At 45.2% G+C, this 16,677-nt stretch overlaps 1 pseudogene; it reads left to right on the forward strand.

The window, feature by feature from the left end:
- The first annotated feature begins 15,813 nt into the window (after positions 1 to 15,813).
- LOC131919042 (ribosome biogenesis protein BRX1 homolog) lies at positions 15,814 to 16,461 on the forward strand (annotated as a pseudogene).
- The last annotated feature ends 216 nt before the right edge of the window (positions 16,462 to 16,677 follow it).

The raw sequence follows: 16,677 nt of genomic DNA on the forward strand, positions 1-16,677 counted from the left end.
GCAACATCCGGCCCTCTAACTGTGTCTTAGCTGGAGGCTGCTCTGCTGCATTAACAGACAGCCCTGTCCCCATGGACTTGCAGCAGCCCAATCACTCCTGCTGAGGCTTTTGCCCACTGTAGGTTCCTGGGGTGAGCGGCGGTCAGCTCGAGGTGGTCACTCAGGAACCCAGGTGATAATGCGGTTATTTTCTTGGACTTTGCAGGTCACATACAGAGGGGAAAAGAGCTCTAAGGGTTTCATGAAGGCAAGTGAAAGCTCAACTCTGAGGTGATCCATAGGACTTCCCAGCAAACTCATTGGCCAAAAGGAGACATATGACCTTACTTACCTACAAAGGGTCGTGATGGTGAGTGCTGGAAATATTTGGTGATCATCACCTATGGTGCCCACAAATTATTTTATATACACATCTGTGGGTGTACAAGGGAATATGGAGGGGCAGAGAAGGGAGAGAGGGGAGGAGAAAGGGGAGGAAAAGGGGGGATCAGAGAGAGACTTCATCTCTCTTTTTGTTAGATAGATCAGAGAGACTTGTTCCAGGTTAGTCTCCACATAAAGCAGGACCATCATTTCCATGGCAACCAGAAACTTCATGGGGACTCCATCCCACCCAATGCCCAGGCAATTTAAGCAAAGGGAGGAGACCTATCCTACAGGGAGAAACCTTGTACTGTTTCTCTCAGTAAGTTTCAGAGGACGTTTTCTCTCAGTGAGTTTATGTCATCCACATGAAATAATTGACAAGAAAGAGAAGAGTCTTTATGGGTGACAAGATCCGTCAGCCAAATGCCACCTAGGGAGTAGCTTTTGAGTAATTAGGGCACTCTTGCAATCAGGGCTGGGGCAGAATATGCACTAATGTGACACTGGGCCAGTACTCATTTTAGCTCTTGGATACTCATGTGTAGAGATAAGCTTAAGCTTGGTGGGGGTTTGAGTCGCAAAGAACAGATTACATTATAACTCTTCCTCCAGAAGGACATTGCAAAGCCTCTGTCTAGCACAGACAGGCTCAAGGATGATTTCAGTTCATTATTTCCTGTAACCAGTCCATCAGGGAACACAGATCCTCCCTGCCCTCTGTAGAAAACACAACATTCCTTTCAGTTCCATTAATAAAGTAAAGCTCAGACATGGAATTTCCAAGGTGAACTCTGCCCTGGTCATGTGGTGAGCTACACAGTGCAGGAAAAATACCAAGGGCTCTAGGGCACCTGCCTCACCAGCGGACCCAGAAGCTCTGAGCTTTCCAGGCATCCCTGGACTCAGGATCATGGGTCAAAGTTGCATTCCTGACCCAGCTGGTGGGTTGGAACCAGTTAGGGGAGGACCCTGCTGATTGGCAATGGCGCCAGCTAACAACCTGGTCCTGCTGTGGTCTGAACCAGTGAGCATCTCCCAGCATAACCGTTTCCCCAACGGGACTGTGAGGGCCTCCTGAAACTAGACATTCAGCAGGAAGCCTTGGACTAGGAGTTAGCAAGACCCAGGTTCTGATCCTAATTCTGCTGCTGACTGCCTCGTTCCACCTATGTACTCTTTCTGGCCCTGTTTCCTTTCGCATGAAATGTTGCATCTGAATTAGCTGGTGCTTTTCAGATTCGTTTTCCTGTCTTCATTACTAAATAACACCCGGCTATCCTGAGTTGGCAGAGAAGTCGTGAGACACAAGCCCCAGGGCCTTCAGCATTTCTGCAGCTCCTACATTTCTTCTTGAGACCTCTGGCGCCTTGAACACTTAGGAAGACTCATTACTTCACACAGTGCTCACGCACCTTTATGATAAGAGAGGGTGAGCACACGGGTCCATTGTGCCCGTCATTGTGAGAGACAGCCCACTGGCTTCTCCACCTTGCAAAATTCCCGGGAGCAGGCTGGAGAGTAACAGCCTCTCTGCCATCCTCAGAGACCTCTGGGGCAGGACAGGTTGAGAACAGGTGTCTTACCTTAAAAAGATCTGGGGGTGGGGGACATGTGGTGGCCCACGCCTTTAATTCCAGCACTTGGGAAGCAGAAGCAGGAGGGTCTCTGTGAGTTTGAGACAAGCCTGGTCTACATAGTGAGCACCGGGCCAGCCAGGACTATGAAGTAACACTGGAGTGGGAGGGGATGATAGTCTAGGGACCCAGAGTCTTGAGCAGAAACCCCTAGTGGGGTCCACACCCACGACAGTGCACACCAGAAGTCCTACCGTTATACGGGATGCCGATTTAAGGTAGGGGGAAGTAGAAAGAATTGTGGGTAATTAGCATCCAGCACCAGCAATTTGTGCTGAGGAGGCATAACTATTGCCTCCATTTTAGGCCTTGACTACCCCCACTCCCACCCCAGCCCCACTTTGCTTCCCTTCTGGAAGCAGCCTTGTATACAGATGGGGTCAGCTGCAAACAGCTCCGTTTTTCTTGGTTGGGGTTTGTTGCTTTTTAACACTTTGCAGAAGTGCCGCAGTCAGCGATGTGAGCACATTATTTAAAGTTCTCAGGCGGTCCAGGACTCTGCCTGGCCCTAACCGTTCTGGATAAGGAAACCGTTTTCTTGGTGAAAAAACGAACAAAGGTCCCACAAAGCCAAACCCCGTGCCTCCCATGTGTCTGACTGGCGTGCATACTGGCGTATGTATGTATGTTTCGCTGCCTCCTCTGGTCCTTTTCTCTTCTCTCTGTCGTTCCAAGTTAATCACCATGGGAGGAAAAACAGCTCAAGGACAAGAGAGAAAAAACATGGAGTTTCTTTTTCACCAGTGCTCCTGTGTCTTCTGCACTCAAGTCTCTCTCTGAGTGTAAGCGGGTCCCTGGTGAAACAGAGGAAAGCTCAATACTTTTGTGAACCACAGAATGGGATAGGGATTGGAGTGGGAGTTGGGGGTAACCTGTGGTGAATGGACCCCGTGTAACTAGAGTAGCCCCCCTCCCTCAAGCTGAGTACAGGCCAAGTCTAGACCTTTGGCTTTTTCTAAGAAATAGAGAATTTTAATACAAACGTCAATTGATTTTAAATTTTGGCAGAAGTATAGCAAGAAAAGTTAAGAAAAATAACAACCACCTTGGGATTTCCAGATCAGCAGGTGGGCATGACACCTTGTAAAATTTGAATTTCAGGTAAAGAGTGGGTCTGTCTCAACTATTTAGCATATAGTGTATCTCAACCATTATACGAGGCACACATTAAAACATGATTTGTTGTTCATCTGTGTGGTGATTTGAATGAAAATGGTCCCCATAGGCTCGTAGAGAGTGGCACCATTAGGAAGTATAGCCTTGTTGGGGTAGGTGTGACCTTGTCGAAGGCAATGTGTCACTAGGGGCAGACTTTGAGGCTTCAGATGCTCAAGCCAGGCCCAGTGGCTCTCTCTCTTCCTGCTGCCTGTTGACCCAGATGTAGAACTCTCAGCTCCTCCTCCAACACCACATCTGCCTGCATGCCACCATGTCCCATCACGACAATAAGGGACTAAACCTCTGACCTGTAAGCCCCAATTAAATGTTTTCATTTATAAGAGTTGCTGTGGTTGTAGTGTCTACTCACAGCAATAGAACCTTGACTAAGACAATCTGAAATTTGAACTTAACTGACAACCATAGGTGAAAGGAACCATGCATATGGATCACACCAGTACATGAGGTACCCACTGGCAACCTCCCCTTTCAATAAGCATTTCTACAGCCTATCTGAAAAGTGCAGTGTGGTTCATTTTCCATGGTATATTTGTGGAATATGGTGTAAGTGGGTGATTCCACACTGTGTGTAGTGCTTCCACAGTGTATTTGAGAGTGTGGTAGAGGTGTGGGTGTTTCCATACTGTGTGTAGTGCTTCCACAGTGTATTTGAGAGTGAGGTAGAGGTGTGGGTGTGTCCTCGCTATCTACAGTAGAGTGTCGATTAGTGTGCTCTCCAATTTTATGTCAGTTTCACAGCAGCTAGAGTCATCTGAGGAGGGACCCCCAATTGAGAAAATGCCCCATAAGACTAGGCCGTAGGCAAGCTTGTATTTTCTTAATAAGTGATTCATGTAGGAGGGCTCAGCTCACTGTGGGCAGTGTCATCCCTGGGTTGGTGGTCCTGGGTTCTATACAAAAAGCAAACAAGCTGAGCCAGCCATGGGGAGCAGCCCAGTGAGAATTGTTCCTCCACGGCCTCTGCATCAGCTCCGGCCTCCAGGTTCCTGCCTTGTTTGAGTTCCTGCCCTGACATCTTTCATGATGAAACGGTGATGTGGAAATGTAAGCAAAATAAATCCTTTCTTCCTCAACTTGCTTTTGGACATGGTGTTTCATCATAGCAATAGAAACCCTAACTAAGACAACTAGTGTTGCCACACTGTATCCGAGAAATGCTGCCTTTCTGTAAGCAATAGTTTGGGTCATTTTTTTTTTATTGTGCTGAAATGAAATTCATACATATCATAGTTCACCTATCCTAATAACTTTAAAAATCAACTTAAGGCCCTATTTATAAGAAATAAAAATGTCAAAGATTTCCTTTATTTTTAATTATGTGTATGTGTCTCTATGTAGGTATGTGCATGTGAATAGAATGTGGGCGCTTACAGAGACCAGAAGAAGGCTTGGGATCCCCTGGAGCTGGAGTCACAGGTGATTGTGAGCCATGTGACATGGGCGCTGGGAACCAAACTCAGGTCCTCTGGGAGAGCAGTAAGTCCTCTTCACTGCAAAGCCCTCTCTCCAGCCCAAGAACCTAAAAAACAAAACAAAACAAAAACAGAACAAACAAACAATGGGCAGTACTTGGTAGTGCTCCATCAGTGTCTACAAGACATCTGACAGCTGATGGGCTGTGTGGAGCCACAGACATCACAGAGCACCTCACTTCCATGGACTCATACTGTCCCACAGTCTTTGTGATGACCCAAAATGATAGCCCCATATATATGTTCAAAAGGACCTCTGGAGGAGGTGCTGGCAAGCCTAGGGTTGTTAGTGAAAGGGTCAGAGGAGCAGCCGGGGACAGGGAAAGTCCAAGGGTGGTGGCTGAAGTTGGGAAGCCAGGTAGGCATCAACTGCTTTTTTCTAAGGAAAAAATATGGATGGGAACTAGCTGAAACTGAAGGAAAAGACGAGAAGAGGAATTACACGGGAGAATGAGATAAGTGGAAATTTATTCTGGAATGAACGGATTCTGTTCATCTTAGACTTCCGCAGGAGTTCCAAGAGGAGCCGCATGGAGTTGGCAGGTGGTGTGGTCAGAGCTGGAAGACTGGAAGACAAGGAAGCATCATCCACGTTGATGGGAGTCACTCAAATGAGGGCCCTATAAGAGGGGCTGGGGTCCATGGACACAACTCTGAAAACAGTCTCTGTGCAAAGATTCATTCTTCTATCAGGAATGAATGCAGCAATTTGCGGAAGGAAAGTGGATCATACAAAAGAAAGTGGTATGGCGGAAGGCATGAGAGGACAGGAGAATGGGGCTAATACTGAGAAGAATTCCACTGGAACAACAAACACCATAAAGTGGAACAAGAGATTCCTGATGACCCGAGGAACAGCAGCTTGAGGACAGTGCTAGGTGTCAAAGCCTCATTAAAGGTGATGAGAAAATGCAGCAAGGCCTTTACCTCCCTCGCTCGGGGACTGGGCCTGAGACCTCCCTGATGCTACACACAAGTGCTCTACCACTGAGCCCCAGCCCCACGCCTCTTTCTACCTTTCATTTTGAAACAGGGTCTCTGTAAGATGTCCCTGCTGCCTTGAACTTGTGATATTCCTGCCTCAATGTCCTGAGTAGCTGGGACAACAAGCATGTGTCACTATGTCTGGTCGATTATTCTTTTAAGTGTTTTGCCTGTGGGTCCCTATGGATCCTCTTCACCCCTTAAGGTCCTCCTCATGACGTTTCTGAACCTGCCCTTAACTTCTGTATCCCAATCTAATATAAAAAGTAAAACCCAATAATGGATTGGAGCTACTAAAATAGTTCCAGCAAGGATGTAGATTCCAGCCATGGTTTTGTCAGTGCCTTGGATCCAATTCTCTCAATTCTTTACTACATCTATTGGATTTGCCCTCAGACTAACCTACCTTTTTTTTTGTTAATTAAATTTCTTCTTTGACAATTTCACACATATACATAACACACACTGACTATCCTCATCTCCCACCCTCTCTCATATCCCTATTATCGTTATCTACCCCACCCCACCCCACCCCCCACCCCACCCCCCACCCCCACACAAATCTGTTTGTCATGTTCATGTCTAGTTTTGTTCTGTGATCCACTGAGTTTAACCAAGGTGTGTGTAACAATAGGTTTGGAGCTATCCATTGGGACCTGGTGGGCTCAGCAGTCTGAAGACCACGATTTCTCCTCTCCCAGAATCAATGAGCCCCTCCCTCTTCCATGACTGATTATTGTGGACAGGGCCAGCCTCGTATGGACCCAGTGCAAGTAACGGCAGTCGTTGTGAGTTCCTGATTAAAATGATCATATCCAATCCAGAGCGTAGCATTCTGCTACTACGTCTTCTGGCCCTTGCATACTTCCTGCCCTCTTTTCTGCAATGTTCCTTAAACCTTAGAGGCGATGGTATCAGTGTCTTTTTTAAGGCTGAGGCCTTCATGGTCATTTATTCTCAACATCTTGGATCCTAACTTCTCCAGGGTTCCCTGTAGAGAAGCTTCTCTGATTAAGGTTGAGAGTAGCTTTGTCTATGAGTATAATCATGAGATAGTTAGAAGGCAGTTTGGGGCCCTGTCAGCTTAGCTGTACAACAGTCATAGGTTGCTCACTTGGGCTGCTTCTCTCTAAATATGGATTGTCAAGTGGCATGAGTTCCCTCTTTTGGAGCAGGTCTTAAATTGAATAAGAAGTCAGTTGGTTACCCCACAGCAGCTGCGCCACTACTGCTTTGGCAGGCACATCTTGGCTGGCAGGTTGAGAGGTTTTGTTTGTTTGTTTTGTTTCTTTTGTGGTGTACACAGCTAGGTGAGACCATTGGTCCTTTCTCACCTCCAGCAGCCTATCCAGCACCTTCTGGAACATTGAAAGTCACCTAGCAAGGAAGATGTTTCCAGCTTAGTCTCAGCTTGCTTCCTCTGTATCTTACAACTGAGATGTATAGTGTCTCCAGCCATCGGGTCTTAGTCTCTAATTCTGCTGAACACCAAAAGGACTGACAAGTGCCTGTGTTGTTTGGGGGCCTCTGAGACCTCCCTGTCCAGATCCTACAGAGGTATCCCATGCCTAGGAGTAGGAATTCCTGCAGAGATATTCCACACCCAGGAGTGGAAACTTCATTTAATAACTCCTGCTTTGGGGGGCAGCATGACCTAGCTGTTCAGAGTAACTCCTTCAATTTCTATTTTGTTTTTATTTGTTTGTTAGTTTGTTTGATTGATTGATTTTTTCTTTTTAGTTATAAGGTAGTAGGTTGCTACATGGATTTTTCATATATCCTTTGTTCTGGTTAATTCTCCCTGTATCCATGTACCTTGTGTCTCTAATATCATACCTTACCACACCCAGGAGATTTATTCAAAATATTTACTGATAACTACTGTATGTGAGGCACTGTTCTAGGCCCTTGGCATAAAACAGTAAAATAAAACCAATAAAGACTGTTTTATGGAACACACACTCAAATGAGGGATGGTACATCGTGTATGTGAAATTATTTAGTCCACTGGCTGAGGATAAAGTTTAAAGGAACACAAAAATAGCACATATGAGGAGGATTAGTAACATGTGAAGGGTGAGTTCTCATTAGCCAGAGGCTTCACTAGAAAGTGACACGCAAGGACGGCTGGAGTAGACAAGAGAAGGAAACAGAGAGAGTCTGGGAAGGCAGAGCCAACAACCAACACAGGGGCAGCAAGGAAAGGCGCTCTAGTATGCCTTGCAGAGCAGGGAGGCCAGTGCAGCACAGGGAGATCAAACCCGGAGGTAGTGCAGGGCCAAGTCACGCACGTTTGGAGGGCTTTCCATCAGCAGAGCTTTGAGTTGAAGAGAATCCAGAACTCTCTCTGGCTCGTGTGCTGAGTGTGGACTGTAGGGGGAGTGGGCATCATCGGGGCCCAGGTGGGAAGTTTTCCCCACAGTCCTGGAAAGAGAACAAGGCTGGGACAGCTAGAAAACAGTGAAAGTGATGAAACGGGGCAGCGTTCTGGAGAAAGTTTGAGCTTAGGGGTTGACAGAACCATTAAGAGTGTCCCTGGGAGTCAGATATGCTTGTACACACTTAGAATCCTAGTACTTGGCAGGCAGAGACAAGAAAGTCATGAGTTTAAGGCCAGCCTGGGCTAGAAAATGAGTCTAGACCAGCTGAAGCTAGGTAGCAAAATACTGTCTCAAACAAATATGCAAAATTGAAACAAGGGGGACTCCAGGGTTTTCAGCCTCAGTGGTGAGATGTAAAGGGAAAAGCTGTTGTTAGAAGCAGGCTGAGTGAGAAAGATCCAGACTTCTACACACGCTGAGTTTTAGAAATCTATTAGACATCTAAGTTGTAAACATCAGGGCAATAGAGAGCTAAATGACCCGTATTTTGGAGGAAAATCTAGATTGGCCATAAATACTTGTGAAGTATCTAAAATTACAAGACTGGGTGAAAGGCCAGGAAGACAAGAGTGGGTACAGAAGAGAAGTAAATTAAAGATGGAGCTGTGGCCTCAAACACCAAACAGTCCGTGGAAAATGGGGGAGCCAGGGAAATGGACTAAGGAACTCATGGTAGAGAGAAAATGAGAACAGAAACCTAAGTTTCCCTCTGTCTGGACCAATTCAGGATGTTTGAACCTGTTCCTCTGCCAATAAAAAATAATAGCCAAAATCTATTTCTGAGTACCTTGGAAAGGTACTCAGCTTGTAGCCAGTGCATTATAGTTGGAGAACTCACTCTTGGAAACCTGGTAGTGGTCAGTCCCCTACCATCCTACCCAGAGGGAAAACTGAATATTGGGAAGTGGCCAATAACATTGCTATTGTTCCTTTCTCATAGCTGTGACCAGAATGCCTGACTAAACAACTGAACCACGGTGAATCCGGGCATGGTGGCACATGCCATTGATTCCCTTGCTAGGAAGGTGGAGGCAGGAGAATCAGCAGTTGACTATTTGAGACTCGGTGTTAAAAACAAAACCACCACCACCACTACCAAAACAAGATTTAAAAAAAACAAAAACAAAAAAGTCAAAACTGGGAGGATTTATTTTGCTTATAGGTTCAGAGGTGTCAATCCATCCTGTCAAGGAAGGCATATCAGAGCAGAAAATTGCATCATTGTGACTGGCTGGCTTTCCATTTTCCCCTCTTTTGTAGGCTTCCCAACCCACAGAAAGGTCTTTCCTCTTCAATTACTCCTCTCTCGAAACACCTTCCCCAACACATTCAGAAGTCTGCCTTACCAATCTCCCAGGTGACTCTAAGTCCAGTCAAGTTGACAGTGGAGATTAAACCGGGTGATGGTGGCGCACACCTTTGATCCCAGCACTTGAGAGGCAGAGGCAGGCAGATCTCTGTGAGTTTGAAGCCAGCCTGGGCTACAGAGTGAGTTCCAGGACAGGCTCCAAAGCTACACAGAGAAACCCTGTCTCAAAAAACAAAACAAAACAAAAAACAAACAGACAGTGAAGATTATACCATTAGAAGTATGGATCTACTCTGCAGGTACATACCCCTCCAGGGAGGAGCCTCTGTATTCATGTTCCTCTGGAGCCTGTTATTCTTGTTGACTTTCATGCTTCTTACTGTGTTGTATGTACAGTTGGCTCCCTATTTACAGGTTTCTTCTCAGGTTGTTAGCCATTGGATGGGAGCTATGTTTTACTTACCTTTGAACCACTGGACATAGCCTCAGAGAATATTTTTGAAATGAGATAAATGTGAACATGTGAAAGCATAGACTGTGATTTTTGTGGGGCCTCCTGGGTAATTCAAAGTCTTAAAGAGAAAAATAAACAAACAAGCAAATAAATAAAACCCTTGGAATAATTTCTGATCTACTTGATAGAAATGTCACCTAGTAAAATTGTCTGATGAAGTCATGTCTTAATAACTATGGTACAAGGGTCATCAGGTCTTAACTAGCTGTGAGACAGAGAAATCTGAAAGTCTCTGTGATGTAAACCTACACTCAGATATGCCTTGTGGTTGAGACGTCATGCAGGTTCCCAACAAGCCTATAAGGATCTGTAGGAGTTAATTGCATATGCTGTTCAAATACACAAATTCATATGTCCCAAACGTGATGGCATTTGGGAGTAGGTCTTTCAGAGATGATTAGGGTTAGATGAGATCATTAGGATGAGTTCCTTATGACAAGACAAATGCCTTATATAAAGAAGAAGGCACCAGAGTCCTCTCACCCAGTGTGTGTGCACCAAGGAAGGCAGGTGGTGATGATGACTGTCTTATTTAAGGTTTTTATTGCTGTGAAGAGACACCATGACCACGACAATTCTTCCTAAGTAAACATTTAATTGAGGTGGTGGCTTACAGTTTCAGTCCATTATCATCATGATGGGAAGCATGGCAGCATGCAGGCAGACACGGTGCTGGCTATATCTTGACCGGAAGACAGCAGGAAGTCGACTGACTGTCACACTGAGTGAAGCTTGAGAAAAGAGACCTCAAAACCCACCCCCACAGTGACACACTTCCTCCAACAAGGCCACACCTCCTAATAGTGCCACTCCCTTTGGGGGCCATCTTCTTTCAGACCACCACAATGACATAGTGTCTTAGTTTCATTTCTTGTTGCTGTGATAAAATACCCTGACAAAAGCAACTTAGGAGAAAACGGGCTTCTTTTAGCTCGCAATGCCAGGGTGTAGTCATTCATCTCAGGGAAGTTACAGTGCCAAGAACTTGAAGCATCAGTCAAAATACATCCATAGCCAAGAGCGAAGCATCATCAGTTAATACGTATGTGATGTTGTTCATCTCACCTACCGTTTATACAGGAACCAAACCTAGGGGATGGTGCCGTCCACTTTTGCATCAACTAATATAGTCAAGACAATCTCCCATAGACACTCCCACAGGCAAGTCTGACCTGGGCAGTCTCTCAGTGAGACTCTGTTCTAGATTATCAATGTGACAATTTAAGCTATCACACATGTCCTCTCCAGAACCCCTTAATATTAGCATCCTGAACATCGACTTCCTGCCTCCAAAACTATGAGAAATGAATGTGTTTCTTTTTAAGCCTACACATTTTGGTTACAGCAGCCTGTACTGACTGAGACAGTGGATGCAGCTTATGAATGCTGATGACTAGAATTCAGATGGTAATGCAGTTGGCCAAGAAAAGGATTACCCACAGAAAAACGAAATCTTCAGAGAAAGCAGAATACTTTCTCCTCTAAACACTGTTTGGGGCAGAAAATAATTCTGCATATCATCAGCTGTTGTGGGCCTTCTCCTCGTGGCTATGTTCTTTCTGAGCATGAGTTGTCTCCTGATTTGTGGTTATTTTACAGTTAGTTCTGTGCTTGGCCACAAGTAAAGCTGCCTAGACTTTGTTAGAAGAGAACAGAAAAGCCTAGCAATTGCAGGAAAATAAGATAATACATAAAATATAAACACCCCCAAATACTACGCAGCATGTTACGTTCTTTCCATGTACTGTTGACACAGTTTGGGAAATGCCTCCCATTGTTAATCCTTCCTCCTGTGGAATTATCAGCCTGTTTTATTCATGTCTGTGGGTTGTTGCTGTTAATCCAGGCACTAACACAAGTTCTCTAAATCTCAGACTGTTCCAAGGGTTTGTTTCTTTGCTTGTTTGTTTTTAGAACACAATGGGAAAGGACACAGATACAGCCTTGAGGGTTGTTGAATAACTGAAGTCATTCAATAGAACGAGAAGTTAAATTCTTGTCAAGTAAATGATGACAGTGTTCTTTCAGAGCGTTGATGGTGACGGATCACTGCTGCGGTACCTCTGAGCTCAACCCGTGCAGTGATGTTGGTAGACCAGACTCTCTTTTCTGGTGCAAAGAAGAACACATCTGAAAACCTAGATAATATAATGAATAAGACATTTGGTAAATAAAAGCAATTAAAACTCAAAAATGGCAGACATGTGAAAAAACAGATAATAGGGCAAGTAAGACATTTAGTAAATATGACCAAATACTGATGGCATAAAGCTTGACCCGAATCGGGCATCAGGATGCAATTCTCCATCCCGTGACTGTTCTGTCTCCTGAGGCAAGCTTCAAAGGTCACAAAAATGTTTCCTTGGCATGTTCTCTGAGGTAGGGTAAAGTTAGAAGTGCTATGATGAGCATATATGTACTTTAGGGACTGGAACTTGTAAACAAGAAAAAGAGGGCCTTTTGGCAACACAACCCCTCCTCCATTTCCCAGGTGAAGAAGAAACAGGCCAAGCAGAGGGTTTCGATGGGGAGAGGGTAAGGCAGAGGCAATGGCTGACCACTACACAGTCTTCCCTCTATCCCAGTGGTTCTCAACCTGTGGGTCTTGACTCCTTGGGGAGTCAAATGACCTTTTCACAGGGGTTGCATACCAGGTATTTACATTACCATTCATCACGTAGCAAAGTTGCAGTTATAAAGTAGCATCGAAAAATAATTTTAATAATGGTTCGGGGTCACCACAGCATGAGGAACTGTATTAAAGAGTGGCAGCATTGGGGAGGTTGAGAACCACGGCTGTAGAGACAGGCTGCAGCTATTACATGTGGGACATAAAAGACCTTTGTTGATACGAATGGAGAGTAGTTGTGATTTCTCTCTGTTCTTCTGCAGAGCGATCAGATCTCTCTCCTTTACCCTTGAAAATGTCATTAAAGGATTCTGTTTCCATCTGAGGAGTCCATGCACATCCCTATTAATCCTTAGAGAAACTTCAACATGAAAATGATCCGGGCCTGGCCGACAACGACTGCATTGGTCTGCTTGCAAGAGATTCCCAGAGGTCCACGCAAGTCATCCCACTTAAGCGATCTGCCTTCTGTGTTCACCCACACCTCCTCTGCCCACAGTTCTGAGCCTCCCTGGGGCTCATTGTTGCCATCTTTCTGAGGTAAGGGTCAGTTCAGAGGGCAATTGTTGCCTCCTCTCTCTCCAGGGAGCAAGCTCTCCTCATAAGGATTCTTTTTCCCAGCAAGCCAAGATGACCTGGAAATTTGACAGTACCAGAGTTACAGACGACTCTTTCTCAAGAGAGAAATATTACCTTATAGAAACCAGCGTTTATCCTGCTGGGAAACTGTACTGTGTTCTGCGGATTGTCTCTGATTAGAGCCAGGTGAGCCGGGGGAAGCGTGGAGGGCTGTCTTCTGCACACCTCCAAGGCAGCTGGAATCGTACGTGACCCTGAAAAGAAGCTGCAGCGTTTCTTAAGGGGAGGTAGGAAAAGACAAGGATATCAACGTGAGCCAGCGCATCCCTGGCTCAGAGCGAACGCGGATGCTCTTAAACACACCAGGAGAAAACTCCCAGGGATGGTAAAGTTCTTGGCTAACTTCCTGGAGCATTATCAGGTATTATAAGTGTCCTTTGAAGTCACGTGGTCCCTAAGGACAAAAGAATTGTTGGGGGAATTTTAGTGTTTAATCTTCAGGGAGTCTGAAGGCTCTATTTCTAATTTCTCAATAAAAAATCAAATCATGTCAAAAAGGGTGGAAAAGATGACAAAATGTTTTTAAAGCACAAATGGGCATTTTATCAGTTACTCAGGTAATAATAACTGAGCGCTGGGTGTACCAGGCAACACACCAGGGGCAGAGCTCTGGTGGTGACCCAGATGAGCCTGGTCCCTGCCTTCCTTATGCAGGCTCCGGTGGGCAGGATAGGCTTGAGGTAAGTCGTGTCTAAGGAAAATGCAAGTGACCACAGGGTCCCACTTCAGAGATCATTAAGAACATTGTGTAGGATTTAGACGAGCATTGTACCATAAAAACGAGGAGACCTTGAAAATGCTCGGGGCACAACTCCCGGCCTTACATGCCTTAAGCCCAGAGTTTCATCTCCAGCAACAGGGAAATCCATTATTTGGATTGGTGTCTAACAGATAAAGATATCTGAAACATGACGTGTGTTTTCTTGATTGATGATTGATGTGGGAGGTGGGGAGGGCCCAGCGCATTGTGGGTGTTGTTACTCTTAGGTAGGTGGTCCTGGGGTATATAAGAAAACAAACTGAGCAAGCCGGGAGGAACAAACCAGCGAGCAGCTCTCCTCCGTGGCCTCTGCTTTCCTTCCTGCCTCCAGGTTCCTCTCTTGACTTCCTGCCCTGACTTCTCCCAGTGATGGAGTGTGACCTTAGAGTTATAAGGTGAAATAAACCCATTCCTCTTTAAGTTGCTTTTGGTCATGATGGGTATCACAACAATAGAAACTTTAACTGGCACACTAACATCCACTGCTTTTATTTATTTTAAAATACATTTGATTTATTCTTGGACAATTTCATACATGTATACAGAGTATCGTCAACACACCCACCACCAATTCCCCTCCCCCACTCCCCTTGGACACCCACCAACATGTCCTCTTCCTACCCCGTGTTCTCCCTTTCCCATTTTTTCAGATAACCATGAGTGCTGGGAGTTCCTAGTACGGGGGCTGTGTTACGTACAGAAGTCTTTCACGGCACTCCTCCCACCCTCCAGGTCTGTCTTCTTTCTGCCTCCTGTTCCATGTTTTCTGAGCCTTGTAAGGGTTGAGACATGCTCACTTAGGTCTGAGTGCACAGCAGTCACTTCGTCTCAGCACTTTGACCAGTTACGGTTCTGCAGAAGAAGTCCCTCCGGCCACAGATGAAAGCAGCACTACAGCTTTAATGCAGGGTTGGCGGAATTGGAAACGTGCTGCTGTGTTCCCGCTCCCTCTGAACATCTGCGTTCAGAGAGGCATCTTCTAGGTTTCTGTTTCTTGTGTCTCCAATGCTGTAGATGTGAATCACTGTGTAACTGAATGGTGACCACCCAGGAAACTGTCAGGTGCACGTGTAAGGTTTATGTTACCCACGGTACCCAGTTTCTCCTGTATTCTTTCCTTTTTTGTTTGTTTGTTTTTAGAGACAGTGTTTCTCTGTGTAGCTCTGACTATCCTGGAATTCACTCTGTAGACCAGGCTGGCCTCAACCTCACAGAGATCCTCCTGCGTCTGCCTCCTGAGTGCTGGGGTTAAAAGCGTGTGCCACCATGCCTGGCTTCTCCCATTTCCTTTCTTATGTCCCCTATAAATTTTCATCTTAGTAAGAAAAGTATGTGGATATACTTGGTTTGTTAAAAATCTATAGAGAATATTATATTAAAAGACACTTGATTAACAAGAAGAAGGAGAAGAAAGCAGCACTAAGTTATGGGTATAAACACAAATATTTATAAGATATTTATAAGGTGACTTGATAACATATCCATTTAGCAGTACAAAAGGAGTAGGGTCCCCCCCACCAATAAACACACATACACACACACACACACACACACACACACACACACACACACAAATACACATACACACACACACACACACACACACACACACACTTAATGTGCCCAGGGCCTCTGACTTCCTGAACCACGGGTTTTATTGTTGTTGTTGTTGTTGTTGTTGTTGTTGTTTTCCCAGGATACATATCAGACATGGATTCCCTCCTATAGCGCAGGCCTCAACTTCAATCAGAAAGGGATTGGTTGGTCCCACATGACGTTTATTCCACTACTGCACCAGTGAGCACAATTTGCCTGACAGGCTGGCACTGTAACTATTGATGACTCCTTGGGTGCTTCTGGGCCCACTCTCACCAACAGCACATAGGGAGATATCCCAGGCCTGACACTGAGAGTTTTATTACTAGCTCAGACCTTCACGGGGAAGCATGCAGGATGGACTCTACAGTCAGTCTTTGGTGGCGACCAAAAAGTGGCACGGGGCACAGACGTTCAGGCAGAGAAGCCAGAAAGACGCTGAGCAGCCAGCTAAGCAGACTGCTGTGGCAGAAGCGATTGAGGAAGGAGACAGACTGCATCCCAGGTCCTGTTTGCAATGGTGGATGGGAAAGTCAAAAAGGGATTCTCATCTTCTCTTCCGAGGAATAAAAAACAGATCAAGACACGCAGTGCAAGACTTGAGAATGTTGATGCCTCATTCTAAAGCAGATACTGAGATAAAGTACTTATGATTCACAAAGTTTGTGAAATGAAAACAAAAACTGAAATAAATGCATCTATTTTGAAACTAAATAAAACAGGATCTCTATATGTGGCTTTCAAATTCACCTCATGGGCTACCTACCAAAAAATTCTTATTGTGAAACATTAATATTCATACCCTGGCCGAACTGAAGATGACTGGAAACTGTTTGAGAAGCCTTTGCCCCCATTTGTCCTTTAACCCTGCTTTTGATGAATTGCCACATTGTGCTTTGTTGAAAGGATCTCAATTCAGATCCTTAGGAACCACGGAATCATGTTTACTTTCACCATTTTGGATTACAGAATATGGTTTTAGAGCTTCCAGATTATAGAAGGTGTGGTTCCTGTGGAAACAAGACCCCATTCTGTCATAAATTTCACAAAGATTTTTCAGGGAAGACTGGCCAACTTCATAAGAGAAACCTTATTATCAGTATCCAGACATGCCATAAGGCCCATCACAGCTGCAAAGTGCCGAGAAAAACTGTAGGTCTAAGGTGTTCATAAACTAGGCTGGCCGAGATGGTTCCCACCTTTAATCCCAGCAC

The sequence above is a fragment of the Peromyscus eremicus genome, chromosome 9 (genome assembly GCF_949786415.1).
Source record: "Peromyscus eremicus chromosome 9, PerEre_H2_v1, whole genome shotgun sequence".
NCBI classification, from domain to species: domain Eukaryota; kingdom Metazoa; phylum Chordata; class Mammalia; order Rodentia; family Cricetidae; genus Peromyscus; species Peromyscus eremicus.